The 23,470-nt window shown below is 44.1% G+C and overlaps 1 protein-coding gene across 4 annotated transcripts in view; it reads left to right on the top strand.

Moving 5' to 3' along the window:
* Positions 1-23,470, top strand: part of HIVEP3 (HIVEP zinc finger 3) — a 375,474-nt gene that overhangs the window by 63,774 nt on the left and 288,230 nt on the right. For all 4 annotated transcript variants that reach the window (XR_005122815.2, XM_054691193.1, XM_054691191.1 and 1 more), the window contains one exon: positions 3,469-3,580. The gene's annotated coding sequence lies outside the window, so the exon portion shown is untranslated. The remainder of the gene's footprint in view (positions 1-3,468; positions 3,581-23,470) is intronic.

Below are 23,470 nucleotides of genomic sequence, written 5' to 3'. Positions count from 1 at the left end.
ATTAGACTAATAATGGATATTCTGGATCTCTCTGTTATATTTTATGTCTTATCTGATTATTTAAATGTCTTTTTCTTCTTTTTTTTTTTATGTTGCTCCCAAATGAGCTAGGATCCTGCCCCTATGCAACCTCTGGCATCTACACATTTTAGGGATAAACCTTCCACTTCCCAGAGAAGCTGTGAAATAACCACTGTGTCTGACTGTTTTATGTGGCGAGAACTGCCTGATTCCCAGTGTTCTTTAATTTGCCTCTGAACTGATGCCATGACCCTTGTCCAATCTCCGATCCTCTGGGCTTGAGATATTCCAGGCTCTTTTTCTGTAAACTTACGCACTTTCTTCTTAGGGTGCCTTTGCAGAATCATGCCTGAACTTATCAGCACTGAGCACTCTGCCTCACCACCATTCCATCTAATTTATATCTCTCCCATACTCTTTAAAATGTTGGCTTTACCAATGGCCTCTTTCTCTGGTTCCTGTGCTGCCACTGATGTCTTGGTCATACAAATGCTTTGGGTTTGGAGGAATGGGAAGGAGCAGCTCTATGAGCCTGATTTACCATTCCCCAAGTCAGAAGCCCTAGAGTAGAACCAGTACAGGGGGACTAGGGCATCCTGTGGATGGCTGGGCCAATGAACTTTCAGTCTCTTGTAGCTTGGGAGGCTTTTCTCTAAAGTCTAAAGAATAAAACTGCATAGTGAAGGGAAACAATTTTGAGAAACAATTTTTACAAAAAAGTCCAGAGAGATCGGGTTTAATTTATTTTTTTTTTAAAGATTTATTTATTGATTTATACAAGCACTGGGTATAGTCAGAAGCGCGGGAGGGTGAGAGAATTCACTGAGCCAGAGATGGGGAGCAGAGCAGGCAGAAGGACCGAAGCACATTGCTGAGGGGAGCAGCGGGCAGCAGGAGAGGTCTGCGTGCCATGGGGGACCCTCCTCTGGTGGCTGGGGAACAGCTGGGGATCAAACTGGCGCTACAGAGGCTGTGGGCAGCTTCGCAACCCAGAGCTCAACCGCTGCGCCACCGGGGAGGCCCAGAGATCGGGTTTAATTTAGACAGGAGAATAAAATGAAGAAAGATATATGGTGAGTTGTATTAAACTTGCTGGAGACGCAGCAGGAGAGACTGAGCTGAAATTATAGCCAAGTTGGTCACTGCAAAGACCATTTAACTCTGAAAAAGTTGTGTGGCATCATGGGCACTGAAAAGCCAAGTTAAGAAGCCTCCTTTTCTGGTGAGTTTTCTGAAGGGTTGAGAGCTATCTGTTCAAAAGAAGATGGACCAAATTGCCTTCTGGGTTCCCTGAAGTTTTGGGATGTTATGATTATGATACCTTGGTACCTGTGATATTAGATGGGGGAATAATCAGCAGCAGCAGATAAACTCCTGCAGGTAAAAATCTGCTTTCCATCCAGGCTTGCTGATGGCTTCTATTTTTTTTTTTTTTAATATGAGGTGAGACTTTTTTTCAGGAACACTCTTTCTTCTCTTCTCCAGTGTGTTAGGAAAAATGGGCATGCCAAGCTCTTTCAGGGCAGGTGGGGCAGCGCAGGCTCTGGGCTTGGCTGAGACTGCCTTCACAGCCCCTGTTGGTTCCTTCTCCCCGGGGAAGGTAGAGAGAGAAGCCAGGAGAGGGCCTGGGAACTGGAGCGGGAGAGGAGTGACAGCTCCCTGTGGTAGGTCCGCGCCTTGTCACAGAGCATTCTGGGCTCAGGTCTGTGGTGGCCGCGGGAGAGCCAGTTTCATGCTGTGTGGCTGGTGACATTTCCAGCTGTCAGTGCCCAGCCAATCAATGACAGGCATAGCTAGCTAGGGCGATGACACATGAAATATGATAATTTTCTGCTAAAGAGCCCTGGAAAGGGGTGGGGGTGGGGGTGGGGGATGTGTGCGTGTGAGCACCTGCAACAAGGTGGGAAGGTGAGTGTGTTGGTTTCAGCGGCTTGCCCGACAAGGTCAGGCGAGTGGAAGAGTGGGCTCTGATGCCAGGGCGGAGGGGCTCACCTGGTGGCTGCAGGAATACCAGGGCTGCTCTTCAGGTGAGCAGCTGCTGCTGCTGGGCAGGAACCAGACCAGAAGCAGCCAGTGTTATTCAGAAGCTCTGGGGCTCCCTCCTGGGGTGAAAAAGAAACTGGAAAAGGCATTTTTCTTTCAGGAGGTTAGAAGTTCTGATTTCTTCTTATGTTACCTCTTTAAGGGGTAAAAACAAGACTGTAATAAACACCTGTGGGTGGCAGTGGTCCTGGAGGAATATTTGTAAAAGAACAACTGGGCTAGGGGTTCTCCACCTCCCTCCCCCAACTACCCCCCTCTCCTTAACACACCATTTTTTTTTAACTTGCCCTTAAAAGAAAAGTAAAAACAAAACTGTGTCCTTAACAAAATCTTGACGAAGGAGGTAAGGTTTGAGTCCTAGATACTCTCAAGGTTCAGGTGGCAGATTTGACTCCTGATTCTGGTTGAGGAAAAAAAAAAGTGTTTTGGAACAAGATCTAGGCCTTGGTTCCATTCTAGGTTAGAAGTGGATCCTTTGGGCTGAGGACATGCCACCTGAAGCTACAGGGCAGTAGAGAGCTGGGAGTTAAACTTTGAGAGACTGAGGGCCCTACTTCTTTTCACCTCCATGGCAGGCATCTTGGATCATTATCAACAGTTAGAGGCCTGGGGCGGGGGCTACACCCTGGCTGACACAAGAGTCCCCTACACTCACCTGTGAATGTGTGCGCAGAAGGGAAGTCTCATCGTGTTTACATAACATTCTGGTTAGTCACTGAGGAGCCCATCACTGCAATAAATGTGTGTGTTTGCTTTTATAAAAGACTTTGCATCTGCATCCTTCCTCCCTGCCTCCCCATCTCTTTCTCTGTCTCTTTCAACACACATGTGTATGTATGTGTGTATCTATCTTTTTTAAGGCACTGATACATGAAATCTTTATCACTGGAGGTAAGCCTGCCCTGTGGCTTTAAGCACGGGACTGGTTTCCTGCTCTTGGAGTGATAGCTATTCAGAAGTGATAATTGGTGTACTGTATCTTTAAAAGGTTAAAACCCCTTTCAAAAAAGGTCTGGACTCATAGTGGAAAAGACAAGCTAGGTTGGGTTGGCTCTGGATTCAGAAAACAGCTGCTGATTAGATTCTGTGTCTGCCGGCTGAATTTATTCCGTGTTTTTCAGCAGCAGGAATTCAAAAGGGATGCTACTGTTTGGGTTTCTGATCGTGATTTATATTTATTCAGAGGAATAACAGAGGGTGGATCTGTTCCCGGTGAGCATGCTCACAACCAGCCGGCTCTCCCATTATCCAACTGCCTAGTTTGGTGCTTCAATGTACATGTGTATTCCGTGTGCATATGTGTGTATACAAACATGTATGCGTGCCTGGGTGGACATATGTGTGCACAGGTTATTTTCTAAGGACAATTCTTTCAATCAGGTCTTTACCCCTTACTTGAAACAGGTGTTCATGAAAAATATGCACAAAATCCCGACTGACCGGAATAATTCATGAAGAAGGGGCTGAATCCGTGGGTCAGAGAACACAGGACCAGTTTGCCATCCCAAGGCCCAAGGTAGGGGACTCTGGATTTTTATTCCGCGGATGGATTCCTTGCGCTTTATTTTATTTATTGTGTTTTGGCCTGTGGCCGCCGGAAAGTAAGAGATGGAGCTGCGATTCCATTTTGTCGTTGCCTTTCTGGGGCAAGGTGTCTGGTTGCGGGCGCAGGGCCTTGGCCGGGTGGGCGGCCGGCCGCGGTGTGCGGTGCCCTCGGTGGGCTGAGCTCTGCTCGGCCTGGTGCTGGGGGAGCAGCGCGAGCCTCAAGTGACCCCCGCGCGTCAATCACCCGCAGTGGCGGCGGCAGGCGGGCTGTAACCCTGTGCGCGCCGCGCTGCTCGCTGACTGGCTTTTTGGCTCTGCGCTCTGGCGACCAAACTCTCCTAATGTGCTATAGCTGTCTGGCTTCTGCAGCACCTGCATTTTCTTCCGCTGCCCAGGCTGCCGATCCAGGATTTTGGGGGCCAACCCAAGCGATCTCTGTTGCCGGTGTGGTTGAAAATGAGATTTGGATGATGCTGGGGGCTGAAGCAGAAGGGAGATCATTCTCTTCTCTCCTAAATCCTAGTCCCTTAAAAATCCGAAAGCCAAATCACCATCTCTCCCCCAAACCAAAGCAAACCCAAACTCCAACCCTGTTGGGGATTCTTGCCTTACAGCTAGCAAAGCGGGTGCCTGTCCGGAAGTTATGACCCACATTTTACCTTCTTTTAAGATTAGAAATGCTGATGGTGCTGAATGATCCCTGCTGAGGCTGTCCTGACTGGACTCCCGAGTTCGGAGTACAATTTGAGCCCTGGCAGCGCTTGCACAGAAGTGGTATAGGGATGCCCAGAGCAGGTGTAGGGTTTCCTTGAGTGCAGCTGCTTGGGTTTACCTTGCTATGTTTGGGACTGCTCCATGGCTCTGCCCTCCCTGGAACTTGGGAAGTGGTTGCAGACTGGAGGATCTGCAGGTCTGGTGGCTGGGTGTACAGTACATTAGCCCTCTTTCTGCTGAGGCACTCAAATTTCAGGCAGCACTTGACATTGTAACCACAGAAGCCAGGTGTCCCCTGGCTCTCCCCTAACCTCCTAACCTGTGCAAGGATTGTGTGAACAAAAACTGATTTTCTTTCTGGGTGTTTGGTGGGAGGCAGGGGAGCATGGGGTGTGCATGGAACTGACCTCCAAGGAAATGTTCTTTAGCCCTTGTGTGTGAGATTATGTAACTCCAACTAATGGTGAGACTGTGAACCCAAGAAGCACACCACCAGCTCTGGCTCATCCTGTAATGAAGCTGGGTCCTACTTTTAATCTGTCTTTATGTGACTCTGTGTATGCTGGGGCAGAAAGAGTGTGGGGATGAGCAGGAACTTATGAGCTATGTGTCCTTTGGCCATGTGTCCTTTGGGGACAGCATGGAATTGGTTTTGACTTGGTGTGGATCTGAAGACCTTCCTACATTCCCTTCAGCTAGTTATTGCTTATCTAAACTTTTATCTGGTCACTTACCCTTCTCAAACCCTTGAGAAGGTTGGATTCACGCCTGTAGGGCCCTAGTTTCCTAACTGAACAGAGAATGTAAGTCCTGAATCTAGGGTGAAGGTCCAGGCTGACTTCTTTTAGGTCCTAACTATTCTCCATGCAGTTTTTGCCCCACTGGGTTTCTAGCTTTTCGCGGGATTGGCTGGGGCTGAAAAAAAAGCAGATCTCAGATGCTGCCTTGACATATTTTCTTTGGAACTGTGAAGACCTAAAGAGACTGGAGGCCTCTACATTCTTGCACTAAAATATTGTGGGATGTTTTGCAAGGTAGAACAGCTGTCCCGCTGAGATATTGGCCACCAGGAGGGGAATGTGTATGTGATACTTTGCTTACTCGCCTTCCTTCCCACCACATTTGTTTAGGTAACAGGACCTAGCACCACAGGACCTAGAATGCCAACATAGGGACCCCTCTATCACATCTCTTAGTGCCTTAGGCCAGAGCTGGTGGGAACACTTCCTAATTTGGTGGTGAGGCCTGGTCCTGTCAGGCTAAGATCGATTTTTGCCATCAACACCCCAATGAATCTCTCTGGAGGCCATCTACTAAGGTGTATGCTGTGACAGTGGGTCAAGAGGTGCTCAGCTGGCAATGTCACCCCCATTGTGTTTCAGTGGCAGCTACCTTCTGTGGAGTGGAGAAGTGTGTGTTCTGTCTTTGGCACCTTGCCAAGTGAGCCATTGAAGCATTTAGTGTGTGAGGGCAAGAAGAGGAAGGATTTAGTCTGAAGTCCTGACAGATTCCAGGCCCTGACTTGATGGAAGATAATGTTAAGAAAACCGTGTGACAACTTGATCTCTCTTAACTTGTCTCTCGTTTCCGGCTCTGTGAGTTCCCTGAGGTCTCTGAGGTTCTTTTCTGCTTTCCATGCTGCCCATCAAGGAGGGCCCTGACTCTTACTATTCTTCATTCCATTTCCAGTGGAATCAAAGCATATTTACAAATCTAGGATGGACTGGGTGGGCAGGGCAGGGAACACTGGCTCCATAAATAGGCAGCCCTGGTGTCCTGGGCCAGACTTGCCAAAGCTTTTAACCACCTTGTGCTTCATCTGTAATGTGGGCATGTTCATCATAGCCTTACCGAGCCCTGGAAATCTCTGGAGAAAAACATGAGAGGGACTAAACAGTAGCATGCGCTCTGTAGCTGTTGGGTATTAGGATCATACCATAGCAGTCGGAAGCTTATATCTGCATAGTTTTACTTATCCAGGGGGCAAATCAGTGGCAAACCAAAAGAGATGCCCTAAATCCACAAGCTGTAGTTCACGTATTTTGATCATTGCCCAAAATGTGGTATCTCTTTGGGACTCTTTATGTAAAGTTCAAAGCGCTTGGTTATTCGTTTGCCAGATAGACTTAGCAATTGGAAGAAATTGAAATAGTACTGTACTAGGGCTGTTAAAGTTCTTTTGTCAAGTAAAATTAAGGAGTACTAGTAGTATAAGAAACAGAAAGACTAAAAATTTAAAAGGCACAGGAATTCAAAGAATAAAATTTGAAGGCAATTTAAGTATTTAATGTAAGCATTTAATGAAAGGGTATATGTCTCAATGGGTCTTTAAGACTATTTTGTAGTATAATCACTGATTCTCACATGGCCCATATGTATCGATAGTCTGAATTACATTTTGTGTGTCAAATTAAGAAGGCACAAGAATTTAAAGTACACTCCATATGATTTTTTTCTCATGATGCTTAAAGGAAATGCTGTGTTTCTTGAGGATAACAGAACCTCCAAGGTTTCTGGATAGCCAGGGTCTTCTGATCAAAATTCTACTATAACTATAAAATCCTCTTGTTGAAATTAATTGAGAATTTTATAATCTTTTGCTGAAATTTAGCAGGGGATTATTAAGCTGGTACTAGTAGTGCTCATGTTCTAACATTTGATGCTACAGAAAATACTAAGAAGGAATCATGAGAACCTCAACCTGTCTTCTTGCAAACAGGAGACACACTTAGAGCCTTCCAACTTGGCGACTTTAATGCTGTGATTGGAAGACACCCAAGGATAGAAAAGACATACAGGAGAGGCTGGCCCTAGTGGCATGTATTTAATTTCTTCTTCTTCTTTTTTTTGCTTTACAGCTATTTAAAAAATTTATCTATTTTCTTTTTTTATTAATTAAGTACCATTGCTTTACATCTTTGTTAATATTCTGACAATAAAGGATTTCTCCCTTTGGGTTTGGTCTTGGTAGTTCTCCCACCACCAAAGCCCCTGTAATCTGCTGCCACAGTCCCCCTCCTTTTTCCTCCCACTCTTGGATGCCTCAGATCTTTGCTCAATTTTCAAGGGTTGGTTTTAAGAGTTTGCCTTTGTTTCACCCTTTGTTTGGTTTCTGTATATTACGCATATAAGTGACACAATCCGGTATTTATTTTTCTCCAGGCTTATTTCACTTAGCATGATCCCTTACAGCTCCATTTGTGTTGCCTCAAATGGCATGAGTTCATCTTTTCTAATCACTGAGTAATATTCTATTGTGTATATATACCACATCTTTTTGATGCAGTCATCTGTTTTGGAGCATTTAGGTTGTTTCCATATCTTGGCTGTTGTAAATAGTGCTGCAAGAAACAGGAGTGCAGGTTTTCTTTTGAATTAGTGTTTTTGTGTTCTTTGGATAGATTCTTAGGAATGGAATTGGATCGTATGGAAGATCTATGTTTAGTCTTTTGAGGAACCTACCCATTGCTTTCCATAGGGACTGTACCAGTCTACATCCCCACCAACAGTGTGAGAAGGTTTCCTTTTCTCTACACCCTCGCTAGCACTTGTTTCTGACTTTTAAAATATGGGCCATTCTTACAGGTGGGAGGTGGCATCTCATTGTGGTTTTGATTTGCATTTCCCTGATGACAAGTGATTATGAACATTTTTTCATATGTCTGTTGGCCATCTGCATGTCTTCTTTGGAGAAGTGCCTATTTAGCTCTTCTGCCTATTTTTTGATTGGGCTGTTTGTTTTCTTTTTGTTGAGTTGTATGAGTTCATTGTAGACCTTGGATATCCGCCCCGTCAGATGTATGGTATGCAAATATTTTCTCCCATTCTGTGGGGTGTCTCTTCGTTTTGGTTACTGTCTCTTTCACTGTACGGAAGCTTCTTGGTGTGATGTAGTCCCAGTTTTTTTTTTTTTTTTTTTTTTTATATTCTTCTTTGCTTTCCTTGCTGCTGGGGACAAGTGGGCCATGATGTTACTGAAGTTTATGTCATAGAGTGTTTTCCTTATGTTTTCTTCTATGTATTTTATGGTTTTGGGTCTTACCTCCATGTCTTTTATCCATTTTAAGTTGATTTTCGTGTATGGTGTGAGATGGTAGTCTTGTTTCATTTTTTTGATGTGCTGGTCCAGGCATGTGTTTCTTATGTCTGTGTAAGGAATGTAGATGCCACACTACCCTTGTGTGGTTCAAAAAGTCGCTGGAAAAATGAGTTCAAGATGTCATGGCAACACCCTAATGCTACACTGTGATGTTTATTCAATTCAGACATCGTGCTCAAAATTGGAAGCTGTCTGGGTTTTGAGAGCAGTGCTAAGCTTCTCCCGGCCCTCTGCTGATTTGCTTAGTTACCATTTACTCCCAAACAAAGGCAACAGGAAAAGCAAAAGTAGAGGAAGGTGAAGCCTGACACTTTTTAAGGAGGATTTTTAAATTCAAATGTTGAAAATGTGAAGACCTTAATTAAATGTTGCAGAAGCATGTTCAGTTTCTAGATGCATACGAATTAATTGTTTTAAAAAGTCATTTGAAGAAAATTTTGAACTTTCTTGAAGAAACTGTCAATAGCAGGCCATTGGCTATGAGCAGAAGTGCTTGGACTTATCCATAGGTTCCAGGTTTATAAGCAAAGGGATACTTTTAAAAAGGTCTTCTCTGGAACCCCAGGGCCTTACCTCTGTGGGAAGGGCTGAGAAGGTAGGGACTGGTGGTGGCAGGTAGGACAGAGGGCTGTCCTCTGGTGGGGGTGACATTTAACAATATGAGCTCAGGAGGTAGGATGCCGAGAGCCCATTGATGAAAGCCATGTATGCGAGAGTGATGTGCTTCCTCTCTTCATTACTAAGTGTTCCGTGATGTCAGGAGTGGCTGGCATCCTTGTGAATAAAGGAGAAGGGTGGAGCTTTCCATCTGGATGTTCAGTAGACCTGAGATGTCCTTTAGATTTGGGGAGGGAAGCCAGTTACGGACTTTAGTCCCAGGAATTGTTGGAACTCTCTGAATGTCTGTGGGTCCTTGAATTGGGGTTCAGGATCAATTTTTAAAAATATGAGTAATGACTACATGACTGGAGTCCAAAGAAAAGTTGATAAATAATAGGAAGAGATGGAAAAAAATAAAAGCCCTCTTGTAAATACACGACATGCTTGGCTGAGGCTGTCATCAAAGTTGTTCAGTCATTCACTGGACTTCCAGGCTTGGCAGACGCTGAAGCCATGTTAAGATCAGAAGATCCCTGATAAAAATGTGCTGATTCAATTTTAATAGAAGGTAACCCTCCCCATCAAGATTTCATACACTAAAACCTTGACATCCTCAATGGAGACATCTCAAGCACCTGGCAAATCACCAAACCAGGAAGTGCAGAAATATTTGAACAGGCTTTTGACTCCCTTCTGAATCATTTCTGCCCAGTGAGGAGAGACTCCCATGATCATTCACAGGCCACCAACTCTTGACCTTTCCAACTTACTCTCACTTCTACAGACTTTGTTTCCCTGGAGGCATCTTGGGAAGGGAACCTTGACAAGGCTTGCTCTTAACTGGGCAGCACACAGCTCACACTTTGTGCTTCAGGAAGAGGACCAGCACCATGTGGCATGCCTGCTGAGGTCATTCACAAACCACTGAAAAAGTGAATGTTGAATCTGTAAATGCCAAGCATCCGCTGGAGCTGTGAAAAACTCCTATGTGTGCAGCCTCCTAGACTTCCCCATTCTTGGTCCTCAAAACACACTTAGTACTCTTAGAAACTTCCCTGCCTGTCAGCAAATCTCAAGGAAATGAATTGGGGCATCACACAGCTGAAATGTATAGTAAAGGACCTAATATGAGAGCGTCACCACTGAAGTCTAGGCAAGAGAAACAGAATGTAGTTATTTATTCCATGGCCTCCTTTTAAAGATTTCAAAATTTGAGAAGATTCCAGGAGGTTAAAAATAAGTCAAACTACAGCAATTATGATTACATTAAATTAAAAAGCCAGAACAGAATGGCACTCTGGAGGTTGAATCTTGCTGCATCTCACTGGTGAGTTTCCTGCAAGAATATTTCTGGAGTGATTTGGGTAGAAGCACTTACATTTTTAAGTGGGTTTAAGAGCTCCACCAATTACAATTGGGGAGATTATCTCTGTCAAGCAAGTGAGAATCACAGCAATTTGATATGAGTTTCTTATATTTTTTCCTTATAAACTTCTTTTGAACTTATTTTAATAGAATACAAAAGAACACTTATGAACTGCGTATGCAGAATATTAAGATGACCAACACTCACATACTCATCAGCACAGGGAAAGATTGTGACTCTGCAGAGTGGTAGGTACCTCTCCATCCTTACCCTTCCTGTCCCTAGACAGGGATGACACTTTCTGGATCACCATTTCCCCAGGCTCTTCTTTATGGTCTTACCCACTTATGTTTGCATCCCTAGACAATATCTTGTTGAGTTGTGCATGTTTGTGAACTTGATATAAATCAATCACACTGCTGGTGCTCTATGCTCCTGTGTGTATCATGCATGGGCTCACGAGAAGCTTGATTCATCAGCTCCTGAGAGAAGTACATTAACATTCTCCCATTCTGAGCATGAATTTTTCTCTTTCTTCTTGTGGTTCTGTCAGTTTTTTAAAAATATTTTTTTGAGCCTTGGTTAATATGTCCTATAAACTTAGAATTGTTTTATCTTTCTGGTTAAGTAAATCTTTTATAATGAAGTGGCACTTGTTTCTCCAGTAATTCTTAGGGTCTTATAGTCTATTCTGCTGAATAATAATACAACTCTACCAACTTTGTTTTGTTCACTATTTTCTGAGAGAGCCTGAAGTACATTTTTAAATTTTATTTAATGAGGCTCTGATGGAGAGAACCTCTTTGTTTTAGTTTGTTTGAGAATACATGAACTTTCCCCTTGTTTTTGAGACTTTTTTTTTTTTTTGGTCTGGTACAGTTCTATGTTGAGTTCTATTTTTCTTTCAGTCCAATTATTCAGATGTCATGTGTTTTCCATTATTGCCTCTGAAGCCTTGTCTTTCCTTTGCCAATAACCTTTACTTTTTTCTCAGACTGCTTTTCCGTGTTTGGTGTTTGTCTTTGGTGTTCTACAACTTCACAAAGATGCGTCTAAGTGTATGCTTCCCTTTATTTCTCACAGTTGGTATTCATTGGACTTCCTGGATCTGTGTGAGAATATATTTATAGTTATGGGAAATTCTTTTTTTTTTTTTTCTTGAAAATGAGTATATTTGGATTTATATTTGGTTAGGTTCCACATTTTTAGCAACATTAAAAGAAATAATGAGACAATGATTTTTTACATACAAAAAATTTCAGCACGTTACTGAAAATGGAAGACTACATTTGAGATACAGTTTGTGGAAAATTAATAGTTTTAGTAACACACAAGAACATTGTTTTCCTACCACAGAATGCTTAGAAGCCATAGCTTTGTGTTAATGTGGATTTTGCTTTTTTTTTTTTTAATAATAAATTTTATTTTTATATTCCCCATACAATTGCAGCCCCCCCATTCTGATCCCAATCTCTCCCCTCCCACCCCACCCCCTAAAAGTGTCTCTGGTTCGTAGTTTTTTGTTGATTTTGATTTTCACTTTCTTATAGTTATTCGTTTCCTGGTCCCTTATTTAAGTTTTCTAGATTCCTGCTATGAGTGAGACCATCCGGTATTTTTCTTTTTCTTTTTGGCTTATTTCGCTGAGCATGATCCCTTCCAGTGCCATCCATGTTGCTGCAAATTGCATGTGTTTATCTTTTTTGAATGCTGAGTAATATTCCATGGTATATATGTACCACATCTTCTTGATCCAGTCATCTATTTTTGGGCATTGGGGTTGTTTCCAAAGCTTAGCTATTGTAAACAGTGCTGCTATAAACATAGGGGTGCAGGTGTTCTTTGGAATTGATGTTTCTGTGTCCTTTGGGTAAATACCTAGGAGTGGAATTGCTGGATCCTATGGAAGCTCTATGTTTAGTAGGTCCAGAAATCTCCACACAGCTCTCCACAGTGGTTGGACCAGTTTGCACTCCCACCAACAGTGCAGAAGAGTTCCTTTTTCTCCACAACCTCGCCAACATTTGTTGTTGCTAGTTTTTTTAATATGTGCCATTCTCACTGGTGTAAGATGGTATCTCATGGTAGTTTTGATTTGCATTTCCCTGATGACAAGTGATGTTGAACATTTTTTCATATGCCTGTTGGCCATTTGCATTTCCTCTTCAGAGAAGTTTCTTTTTAGCTCTTCTGCCCATTTTTTGACTGGATTATTTTCTTTGTTGTTGTTGAGTCTCATCAGCTCTTTGCAGATTTTTGTGATCAGTCCTTTATCATTAGTGTTGGGTGCAAAAATGTTCTCCCAGTTGGTGGGGTTTCTCTTTGTTTTTGTTATTGTCTCTTTTGCTGTGCAGAAGCTCTTTAATTTGATGTAGTCCCAGCTGTTTATCTTTGCCTTCACTATCACTGCTTTGGGTGATGTGTCTGTAAAGATGTCTTTGATGTGCAGATCACGTAGTGTTTCGCCTATATTTCCTTCTATATATTTTATGGTTTCAGGTCTTATGTCTAGTTCTTTAATCCATTTTGAGTTGATTTTTGTGTATGGTGTGAGGTAGTGGTCAAGTTTCATTCTTTTGCATGTAGCAACCCAGTTTTCCCAGCACCATTTGTTGAACAAACTTTCTTTGCTCCAATGCAAAGTCTTTGCTCCTTTGTCAAAGATTAGTTGACCATAAATCTGTGGGTTTATTTCTGGATTTTCTATTTGATTCCATTGGTCTGTATGTCTGTTCTTGTTCCAATACCATGCAGTTTTGATGATTATGGCTTTGTAGTAGAGTTTGAAGTCTGGGAGTGTGATGCCTCCATTCCCTTCTTTTTTTTTCAGGAGAGTTTGGCTATTCGGGGTTTTTTGTGATTCCATATGAATTTCATCAATAATTGTTCTATTTCTTTGAAGAATGACATTGAAATTTTGATTGGAATAGCATTGAATCTGTATATTGCTTTTGGGAGGATGGCCATTTTAATAATGTTTATTCTTCCAATCCATGAGCAGGGGATGTCTTTCCATTTCTTTGTGTCTTCTTCTATTTCTTTTAACAGTGTTTTATAGTTTTCTTTGTATAGGTCCTTTACCTCTTTTGTTAGATTTATTCCCAAATATTTGATTTTTTTTGTTTCAATAAAAAAGGGATGGTTTTTTTGATTTCTTCTTCTTCAGATTTATTGTTTGTGTATAGGAAGGCTACTGACTTTTGCGTGTTGATTTTGTATCCTGCCACTTTACTGAACTGATTGATGAGTTGAATTAGTTTTTCTGTGGACTTTTTGGGGTTCTCTATGTATATTATCATATCATCTGCAAATAGTGATAGTTTGACTTCTTCTTTTCCTATTTGGATTCCTTGGATGTCTTTCTCTTGTCTTATTGCTCTGGCTAGGACTTCCAGTATTATATTGAAAAGCAGTGGTGAGAGTGGACATCCTTGTCTTGTTCCAGATCTTAATGGAATTGCTTTCAGCTTTTCACCATTGAGAATGATACTGGCTGTTGGCTTGTCATAGATGGCCTTTATGATGTTGAGGTATGTTCCTTGTATCCCAAGAATTTCAAGGGCTTTTATCATGAATGGGTGTTGCACTTTGTCGAAAGCTTTCTCAGCATCTATTGATATTATCATATGGTTTTTATATTTCTTTTTGTTGATATGTTGGATAACATTGATTGATTTTCGGATGTTGAACCATCCTTGTGTCCCTGGAATGAATCCTACTTGGTCGTGGTGAATTATCTTTTGGATACATTGTTGGATTCTGATAGCTAAAATTTTATTGAGGATTTTTGCATCAGTGTTCATTAGGGAGATTGGCCTGTAGTTTTCCTTTTTTGTGTTGTCCTTGTTTGGTTTTGGTATTAGTGTAATGTTGGCTTCATAGAACGTGTTTGGTATTGTCCCTTCCTTCTCAATTTTTTGGAAGAGTTTGTGAAGGATAGGCACTAATTTGTTTCTGAATCTTTGGTAGAATTCATTTGTAAATCCATCAGGTCCTGGGCTTTTGTTTTTGGGGAGGTTTTTGATTACCATTTCAATTTCGCTGCTTGTAATTGGTCTGTTTAGGTGTTCTATTTCTTCTTTATCTAGCTTTGGGTGATTGTAGAGTTGTAGGAATTTGTCCATCTCCTCTAGATTGTTAAACTTGTTTCCATATAACTGTTCATAGTAGTTACTGATTATTCTTTTGATTTCTGCTGTGTCCGTTGTGATTTCTCCTCTTTCATTGATGATCCTGTTTATTTGTGCTTTCTCCCTTTTTTCCTTTGTGAGCCTGGCTAGGGGTTTGTCTGTTTTATTGATTTTTTCAAAGAACCAGCTCTTGGTTTCATTGATCTTTTGGATTGTTTTTTTAGTTTCAATTTCATTTATTTCTGCTTTTGTTTTTATTATTTCTTTTCTTCTACTGGTTTTGGGGTTTTTTTGTTGTTCTTTTTCTAGATCTTTGAGCTTCGAGATTAGGTTGTTTCTTTGAGTTCTTTCTTGTTTCTTGATGTGAGCTTCTATTGCTATGTATTTTCCTCTTATTACTGCTTTTGCTGCATCCCATACATTTAGGATATTGGTGTCCTCCTTATCGTTCAATTCAAAGAATTTTTTAATTTCTTCTTTGATCTCCTCATTAGTCCAGTGGTCTTCCAGTAGTGTGGTTTTTAATCTCCATGAGGTAGGAAAGTTCCTTGCCTTCTTTTTATGGTTTATTTCTAGTTTGATGCCTTCATGGTCAGAAAAGATGGTTGATATGATTTCAATCTTGGTGTATCTGTTGATGTTTGTCTTGTGCCCCAGTATGTGATCGATCCTGGAGAATGATCCGTGTGCGCTTGAGAAAAATGTGTACTCCGTTTTTTGGGGGTTTAGTGTTCTATAGATGTCTGTTAAGCCCAATTGCTCTAGGTCCTTATTTAGAGCTTTGGTTTCTTTACTTATTTTTTGTCTTGTTGATCTATCCATTGTTGATAGTGGTGTGTTGAAGTCTCCCACTACGTATGTGTTTTCTCTGATGTCTGTTTTCAGAGAGGACAACAGTTGTCTGATATATTTTGGTGCTCCTTCGTTTGGTGAGTATATGTTAATGAGTGTTATTTCTTCTTGAAGTATTGTCCCCTTGATCATAATGTAGTGACCATTGGGGTCTCTTTTTATCTTTTTGAGTTTGAAATCTGTTTTATCTGATATAAGTATAGCTGTTCCTGCTTTCTTTTTTGGTCCATTTGCTTGTAGGATTGTTTTCCATCCTTTAACTTTGAGCCTATTTTTATCTTTTGTAGCTAAATGTGTTTCCTGGAGACAGCAAAAGGTTGGGTTTTGTTTCTTAATCCAGGCTGCAACTCTGTGTCTTTTTATTGAAGAGTTTAGTCCATTTACATTTAGAGTTAATATTGATATGTTAGCATCTGTATTTGCCATTGTGTTTGTCTTTCCTTTGATTTTATTTATTTATTCTTTTAATAACTTTTTTTTTTTTTGGCCTTCTTTCATTGTTATTCGTCCCTCTGAGGTTCTGACTTTAGGACTCCTTGTAATATTTTTTGGAGTGAGGGTTTAGTTGTAATGAAATTCCGGAGTTTCTGTTTGTCTGGGAAGGTCCATATTCTTTCTTCAAAGAGGAAGGAGAGCTTTGCGGGATAGAGAATTCTTGGTTGGCATCTGTTTTCTTGGAGTCTGTTGACTATGTCCCTCCACTCTCTCCTTGCCCGTAGTGTTTCTTCGGAGAAGTCTGATGTCAGCCTGATTGGCTTTCCTTTGAATGTTATCTGTTTCTTCCCTCTTGCCAGCTTCATTATTTTTTCCTTGTCCTGGATTCTTGGGAGCTTTACTATTATGTGTCTTGCTGTATTTTTCCTTTCGTCGTGGAAGTTTGGTGTTCTTCTTGCTTCTTGTATATCAATTTTCAGCTCCTTCTTCACATTTGGGAAGTTCTCTTCAATTATCTCTTTGAATATTTTCTCTGTTCCTACATCTCTCTCCTCTCCTTCTGGTATTCCTATAACTCTTTTATTTCCTTTCCTCATGGAGTCAGATAGTTCCCGAAGTCTTTCTTCGTTCTTTTTCCTTCGTACTTCTCTTTCCTTTTCTGTTTTGGTTCTTTTTATTTCTGTGTCTTCAAGATTACTTATTCGTTCTTCCATTTCATCTATTCTGCTTTCATTGCTTTTCCCAGAATTCTTTAGTTCTTCCATTAATTCTTTGATCTCCTGCATTTCTTTTACTTCCCTCTTTAGGGACTCAATTTCATTCTTCTGACCATTGTTTTCCCTCTCTAGGGACTCAATTGCATTCTTCTGATCATTGATTATTTTTCCCTTATCATTGTTTTCCTTTATGACTTCTGTCAGTTTTTTAATCACGGCAATTTTAAATTCTCTTTCTGGAAGGCTCAGAAGTTCTTCCAAGTTACTGTCGTTGCCATCTGGGGGCTGCTTTTCTTTTTGTGGTGTGCTTTTTCCCTGGGGAGTTGCTAGGTTGCGTGTGGTTCTTCTCCTCCCTACTGTCTGTTTTCTAATTTGCCGTATGCGTTGGGACACTGTGTAGTTGGGACTTGTCGGCATCTTGGGTGAGCTTCTCTGCTCTCCTCTGGTTCCTCCAGGAGTCATCTGTCAGTTTCAAGCAGTCTTTACTGGAGAAAGGTCCCTGTTCTAAAATGCCAATGTGGGGACACACTCCCCTGTGCGCCTGGTCTGCCCCAGCGGTGGGTTCCTGCTCCCCCTCTGGGCTTGGACTGCAGGCCAGATGGGGTCTGGCGTGGGCGAACTTCCCCCGCTCACCTCTGGCTCCTGAGGAAGCCTTCTGCAGGTAGTCTTTACTGAAGAAATGTCCCTGTTCTAAGATGGTGATGTGGGACACACTCCCTGCACGTCCGGTCTCAGGCACACTCTTCTGCGCGCCTGGTCTGCCCCGGCTGTGGGTGCTCGCTCCCCCTGTGGGCTCAGACTACTGGTCGGAAGGGGCCCGGTGTGGGCTAACTCCCCAGCTGGCCACTGGCTCCTCTAGGCGCCTCTGCTGGCTTCAAGTCGCTAGGTGGCGCCAGAGATCTCTCCTGGAGCCCTTGGGGAGCTGATTTTCCACCCCGTGGGACAGGGAATAGAGCGGGAATGGTAGGGTAAACCTCAACGGCTTTGGGGTGCTGTGTCTGCCTTGTGCCCCACCGTCGTGGGGAACCCACGCCCCTAATTTCGTGTCCCGGGTGTCAGTTCCAAAGCCCTCAGTTCCAGGACTCAGGCTCTAGCCCAGATCAGTGGCGCGGGAATGGCGCCTTTTGAATCCCGCTCCCGTGCCTGGGCGCCTGATTCCTGCTCACTCAGTGAGGGCCTCAGCGCGCGCGCGTCTCCCCGCAAGTCTAGGTCGCAGGCGCAGGGACCTGGGCAGCTGCGATCTGGATCCGCGTTTGCTTTTCAACTGCACTGCTTTTCCGCGCGCGATCCCGATTCTGATCCGCACTTGGTTTTCCAGCGCGCCGCTTTTCCGCGCAATCCTGACCGCGCTCTGCGCCTGCTTTTCCAGCGCTACGCTTTTGCGCAGGCTTACTGGGCGGCCGGGGCTGTGTGCTGGGGCTGGTCTCCTCCTGGGCGGGGCTCTCTTCAATGGCGCCCGGAGCTCACCGCCGCGGCGGATCCTGCAGGGTTCTCCACAGCTCCCGTTCACGGGGTGTGGTGGCTGCAATAGTTCCTTTCCACTCACAGTCCCGCTTGCTGCGTAGTTTCTTCTTGTGGGTCGTTTTGGTTTGTTGTTTTCCTCCTCTCTGCCGGTGGGAGAGTGCCGCCTCTGTGGGCGGGGGAGGGGAGCAGGGTTCTGCGCTTCCCTCCCTTCTAGTCCTCTTTTATGGACACTTTCTTCTTCGGGTAGTTTGCTGGCGTCACCCGTTTATCTTCCGTGTCCCAGTTCTCACTGGGACCTGCCGCTTTTCCTCCCTATGAACTTTTTTTAATGGGAGATCTTACTCGCAGCGTCTCCTCGCCGCCATGTTGCTCCGCCCCCTATGGGAAATTCTTATCCTGCCCTCTCACCCTGTGAGGCCATGAGGCTGAGCCTTAAGATCACCTTGTCTGGCAGATGTCTTCAGAGCATGGTTCTCCTTCTGGGTATCAGCTTTTCCTTAGATTTTGCTCGCTGAGTATTTCTTATTAACTTCCCAGCCCATTAGTCATTTTAAAGATGTCAGTTTAAAGCATCCAGTTTTCATAATTGTTTTTAGTAGAGTTGCCAACATAGTTCACCATAGTGCCAGAAATAAAAGCCTACAGGATTTTCTTTAGTACCAGAATAAGCCTTAAAATTTGTTAATTATGGGACCTCCCTGGTGGTGCGGGCTGCTGAGTGCAGCACTGTGAAGCTGTCCACAGCCTTTGTAGTGCCAGTTCCATCCCCGCCAGCCACGGAGATACCCACATGGCGCGGCAGACCTCTCCAGTCTTGCTCACTGCTCCCCTCAGCAGTGTGTTTCGGTCTATCTTCCTGTTCTGTTCCCTGCTCTCTCTCTGGTGAATCCTCTCACCCTCCCCACACATCTGGCCTGTACCCCGGTTCTTGTATAAAAATTAATAAATCTTAAAAAAAATCTAATTGTTAAAAAACAGGTTAATCATGAAAGGTGGTGCTGAGTCTGTCGACAGGATGTATATATCCACATGCATTTATTATGTTGGTCAGTCTGTTCCATGATGCATTTACTCGATGTGATGGCATGTTCTTAGTAATGTGACTTAACAGGTTCTTTCCAGGCTAATCATAGGGTGCTAGTGGATGGGGTGCGAATGTTTAAAATCTGCCAGTAAGAATCTTAGTAGAACAGAAATAACATGATGTTGAGTAGTAAACAGCTCAGCCTTTAATGCAGATCTATGTTAGTTTTTATATTTGGTAACTTGGGAGATCTTACGGGTTTGGCTGATTTTCAGCTCCTTACCTGACTGACCTGTTTTGACACCTTGTTTCTCCTGGATGTAGCCTTTTTCCAAACCTGGAATGGAATGAATTAGTAGTAGAGACCATCTCTCTCCTTCTCTACTTACTAAGATGTAGATGTCCCCAATGACTCACCTTTTCTTTCCAGGATGCCTTCTTAAAATTTTTTCCTGTCTTGGGGGGAAGAGTTCTACCTTCATGTGACCCTGTCTGTTCAGGTCTTACTAGCTGGGGACCATTTCTCTTTTCAGGGGAGAAAAAAAGCCATGCAAGCATCTAGTTCTCCAAGACTGGCTCCCTCAACTTCCAGAAAACTGGACTTAGGTGGCAGCTGGCCTCCCCAGCTCCCTCTCATTGCCCATGTGGCCAGGTCGCGCTTGGCTGAACTCAGCTTCTCTGTCTATTGTGCCTTCTAACTCTCTGCTGCTGTGAGAGCTTGTCCAAGAGAGCCCTGACTGATGACTCTGATGTGGTTTACTCCCAGGCAGGCAGCCCTGCCGCTCACTTCCTGGTGTAACTTTTGAGCAAGGGGCGGTTGGGTTATCATTGTCCCCTTCCCTTCCTGTGAGCCCAGGAGAGGTGGGGTGTAGCAGATGGATGCTCCGGCTGCCATGGGCCTCCTGCAGGCCCAGGGGGGGCACCGTGCCAGGCTTATGTTCTGCCCCATTCCTGCTGCCTACTTGCCTGCTGACTTCCCTGTGCACTTCTTACCCAGCCCGGCCAGAGGCGCCCCTGATGTGGGTGCTGGCTTGCTTAGGTAAGGTGGAAACTGGTTGGGTGAAGGGTTTCCTTTCTCCCTCCATCTCTATCCATTCCAGGATTTAAGGCCGTGAGTGCTCTTCTTGCTGCTACTCTCAGAGCTATGTGGCATTTGCTCCCCAGTTCCGCCCTCCTGCCTTTCTTACCCTCTGCAGCTCACCACCCCTCCCCGCATCCCCATATGTTTTGCAGAGAACAATTCAAGGGTGAACGAACATTTTTCTTGGACAGAGACAAATGACCTCCCTTCCTCCCCAGTCCAAGTAATTCTTGGAAATGCACTTCCTTTTTTTCATCTAATATATGCATACTTTCTACCTGGGAGGGAGAAACCATGGGGGGGGGGGGCAACGAGAGCCTGTGGGCTTGCCAGCCTCCTCTGTGGGTGCCTGGCCGGTTTGTAGAGCATCTGCCTCTTGAAGTCAGCTGCCTGGTGTCAGATGATTTCCACTGATTCGTGATGGCAGTGCTGGCAATGCTTGAGGCACGGTGACCTGCCACAGGTTTGGCTTGGAAAGGGAGAGATCAGGTTTCAGGGGAGAGAGGAGGGAAGGAAGGAGGAAAGTAGGGGTGGAGGGGGAGGGGAGGAGAGAGGGAAGGAGGGAGAGGAAAAAGGGAGGAGGGAGAGAAGAGTGAAGAGAAGACAGGAAGGAAGGAAGGAAGGGAAGAGGGGGAAGAGCAGAAGGAAGCAAAGGGAGCTGAGCCCCCAGCTTCTCACCCCTAGCTGCAGGGCCCAGCACATCTGGGGGAGTGCGTGCCATCACGTCTTTCTTTGGAGGATAATTGAGTATAATTTGCTTGTGATAACATTCACCTTTTCAGTGTACACTTCAGGGAATTTTGAAGCACATTGACACCCAAGTCACCACCACCACAGTCAACACACAACATCCCAGCATCCCTTTTGAGTGCCCAGTGCCTCTTTGCACTCACTTCTTCCCTCCCGCCCTCTTCTCCCTGGAAACCACCCATCTGTTTTTCTGAGACTAGAATTTTGCCTTTTCTCCAGCTCCAGGTAGTAGTCCTCTGACTTCTTTCACTCAGCGGAGCCCTCTGAGCCTCATCACTGTTGTGGGCCTCAGTTCTCTCTGTGTTGCTGAGTGGTACTCCTTTGTAGGATGCTTTACAGTTTGTTTATCCACTTACCTGTTGATAGAAGTTTGGGTCATTTCCAATATTTGGTTATGTAAATAAAGCTTCCGTGCATATGCACATATAGGCCTTTGTGTCTACTTACCTTTTCATTTCTCTTGGGTCAATACCCACCAGGTCTCTGTCCTTTGTAACTCTCCTGCAATTGGAATGTCCATTTCATTTGTCTTTGTGCCTATCAGCCTGCACCACGTGGCCACTTCTGTGGTGAGCAGCAAATAACAATGTCTTGTGAGTGAGCATCAGATGACAATGGGATTTTGGACACCATCACTCTGTGGGTCCCTGGTATATTCAATTGTCATTTGGCATTCTTTTTAGACTAGAAACAGTATGGCATGGGATTGAGAGCACAGATATTGAAGCCACACTCCCAGGGTTCATATTCCAACACTTCATATACTGTGTTACTTTAGATGAATTACTTAACTTTCGTGTGCCCTAGTTTTCTCACCTGCAAAATGGAGGGGAGGTTGTTAAATATCAATAGATGGGCAGATAGATAGATAAACAGATAGATAGATATGCTTGACCTGTAGTAAATACTGTGTTGTTGAATGACTCTACAAGCAGAAATGTCAGGGTGTGGAATGCACATGGTCAAGTCTTTCAGCAGCCTCGTGATAGGGCTGGCTCAGTGTTCATCTGCTGCTCCATTGCCTGGCACCCTGGCATCCAGCTCCCACTGCCTTTACATTGGTTGGGCAGTACCTGTTTTCCCTTGACAACTAGCAGTTTTTCTTCCAGCTGGATTACGAGCTGCTCCTGTGTCCTCCTGGAATTGAAGTTGTATTTCTCTTCTGAGTGTTTATTGCTCTTTGAGAAATATAACTACAAGTTGCAAGGGATCCATTTGTTTGCTTTTCACCAGTTCCTTCTCTCAATTCTGAGTCCAGCCATGACAACCATGTAGGAAACAAGGACTGGAAGGGCCCTCCCACACTCTTAGGTCACCTTATACCCTGAAATCCTCGTATCCTGGTTTGCATGAATTTTCATGTGTCACAGGACTTGAGACCCTGTGTGGATTAGATATATGACAAGGAGGCTCAGAAATATTTTTCCTATAGCTCTGTCAAGGGTGTAACTGTCAATGCATTCTCCACAGTGGCAGGGAGGTGGGTGTCCATCCCAAGCCCTGATTCATCTGTAAGCCAAGGGCCGAGGCTCCCTTGGGGTCTTACTGGGAAGGAGACTATGAAGCCCACTGAGTTCATATTTGGAAATAGGATTTAACCTCAGAGCCCTAAATCTAGAATAATCCTTTTCAGGCATGGCCTTTCTTTCTCTCTAAGAATAAGACACATCAGGGCCAGGATGATCAAAAGAATTAGAGAAATCGTACTATGGGACTGGTCTGAGAAATTTGCCACAGCAGGCACGTGTTTCCTATGGACAGGATAAAGTTACTCAAGGACAGTCCACCACCGATCTGTGAGCAGAGTTGCTGGAGTCTAGGAACTCTGAGTGATACATGTGGTAACCACTTTTCAGGAACACTCTGTGGGAGGTTTAGTGTCCAGTGCCTTCCATGGGTAACCTCAGTTAATTCACTCGATGGGTCTAAGATGATTGCCTGCCCTTTGAGCAGTGGGTCCCACCCTAGGGGATTCTGATTTTATTAGTCTCCGGTGACTCTTGGGCATTTGGGCTTTTAAACACTCCCCAAGTGACTTTAATGTGCGGCCAAGGTCAGGAACTGTATTACAGTCAAGGGAACTGAGTTTTCTGAGGTCAAAGTCCATGGGCCAAGGTCACACAGCTGCGAGTGAAGGTGCAGGATGGGAGCACAGGCCTATGTGACTGCATTGCTTGGGCCTGGGAGCCCCAGTCCTTGTGCTGATCAGAAAACTGTGAGCTCTGGCTTCTGAGGCTGGGCAGGAATTGATCAGTAGGGATGCACAGATGCTGATGGCTCTTCCAGCGCTTACTTTCAGACTGGACATTCTTGAGAGTCTGAGCACGTGTGTGCTCTGGGTCTGAAAGGCTCTGGGACAGAGAGCTGCTGGCCTCAGCTCCTGGCTAGATCAGCAGAGGCACTCACCACCCACCCCTCAGCTCTTAGTCTGTGCTGAGCTTGGTTGTTCGGCATCTAAGAAAGCAAGGTTGAATGTCCCTTGACTTCTTTTCTGGTGTGACTCCATAGCCAAGCATAGGTGTCCTGAGCAGAGCAGGTGAGACCAGCCAGCTAAGTCTTGGTCTCTTCTACTCTTTACTTCCGATAACAGCTGTAGCAGGGACTCCCGAGGGCTGAGCGCTTCCTGTATA

Source organism: Talpa occidentalis, unplaced genomic scaffold, assembly GCF_014898055.3.
Source record: "Talpa occidentalis isolate TD23 unplaced genomic scaffold, MPIMG_talOcc4v2.1 talOcc4.9, whole genome shotgun sequence".
NCBI classification, from domain to species: Eukaryota; Metazoa; Chordata; class Mammalia; order Eulipotyphla; family Talpidae; genus Talpa; species Talpa occidentalis.
This window is presented reverse-complemented; position numbering and strand designations above follow the sequence as displayed.